Source organism: Schistocerca nitens, chromosome 2 (assembly GCF_023898315.1).
Source record: "Schistocerca nitens isolate TAMUIC-IGC-003100 chromosome 2, iqSchNite1.1, whole genome shotgun sequence".
Lineage (NCBI taxonomy): Eukaryota > Metazoa > Arthropoda > Insecta > Orthoptera > Acrididae > Schistocerca > Schistocerca nitens.
In genome coordinates, this window is record NC_064615.1 from 745,040,261 (window position 1) to 745,041,871 (window position 1,611).

Consider the following 1,611-nt stretch of genomic DNA (forward strand, 5'->3'; position numbering starts at 1 on the left):
AGGGGAGGGTGCATTTTAGACCAAAATTTTAAACACATGGGCACTGGGGAAAAATAAAGTGGCCCTGCACCCCAGAATTTTTGAGCTACCGGGTATGGTGGTGACAGTGGCAGCAGGAAAGAAAGGCTATAGGAGACAGTGACAATGGGGTCTGCTGCAAATCAGTGGGGAAAAAAGGTGACATTGGGAGAGACTTACATAGACAGTGGCAGTGAGAGGGAACTCTGAGTGTGAAGGCTTAACTGTAAAGAGAAACTAGGTAAAAGGATTCTACATTAAAAGAGCTTGAATACATTCTTATACCAATTTTTTGGTGAGGAAGACAGAATCAGGACTGAGGCAGCTGGTTCCCCACATTTCTGTCAGAGTCTTTTAGACAGGAACATTAGCCTTCTTCGTGCTCCAACAGGAGCATTTTTACTCTGGTAGACTAAATACTTCTTAAATCAGAAGACATATCTATATGATAGCCAGAGGATCTATGAAAAACACAAAATAAAAAGCATTTTCTGCCCATTTACTGATATGATTAATTTATTAGGGTCATTGACTGTAATAGCTCATTGGGAGAAAATCTGACTAATAATTTGTCCAATTTGCTACACCAACAAATTTTCATTTATGTGAGTATCCTTAAACCCTGAAAGTCACCTTTATTATGGCAGCATGGTGGTCATCAATTCCATTTGTAGATGGCTATGACTCAAGATGCCTTAACTACTGAGTTAGTCGACTGGCAATGAGCATACTAATGATGATGCTCTCAACATTCACAACTTGAATTATCCTGATTTTTTTTCCAACAATATAACAATCTTTTTTTGGTTATTGTGGCAGTTGGCTGAGTGCACATTGTTTATGAACATGTTAGTGTGATCAGTTCACTTTGGCCTGATTTGCCTCTATAAGGAGTGCTGAGTTTCTCATACCCAGGGTTTAGTGATAATTCATTGTTAAATTAGTGTTTCCACCCTACCAGCAGCACACCATGTGGGGGGAGGGGGGGATCTGTGGGGAGCATGAAAATTTTGACTCAGGGTTCCAGCTCTTTGTAAACCTGCCTATACCAGTGCGACAGTTATCAGTATCTACTCTCCAAAACTCACATGCTAAAGAATTAGAGGAAACCCTTCATGTCATCAGCCCATTACACTGAGTTGCACAAAACAATCTTCCATAACAGGATACCAGGAACATTACCTGTACACCTCCTTAACTGAGTCAGAGACTGGGTGTTGTGTTGTTCTCATCATAATTTCATCATCGTCATCAACACACGTGTCACCCAGTGTGGCATCAACTGAGAAGACTTGCATCTAGGCAGCTGAATTTCCCCAGGTTGGGACTCATGGCCACCTGTGCCATATGATCATTTCATTCATGGGTGTCACCATGACCAACTCAACACATGAAGGACAGTGCTATAAATGGCAGGACTAAGATATTGCTGGACAATGCAGTGTAAAATCAAAGCATCTGGATGTGAGAGAGGACTCACAAACTATTTCTGGAAATAATTGCCTCATTCACCAGTAAGCAATGATGGCTGGTGCACTTACTATCATCATAGTTGCAAACATGAAGCTATTTAAGGACTACACAGAAGGAAAG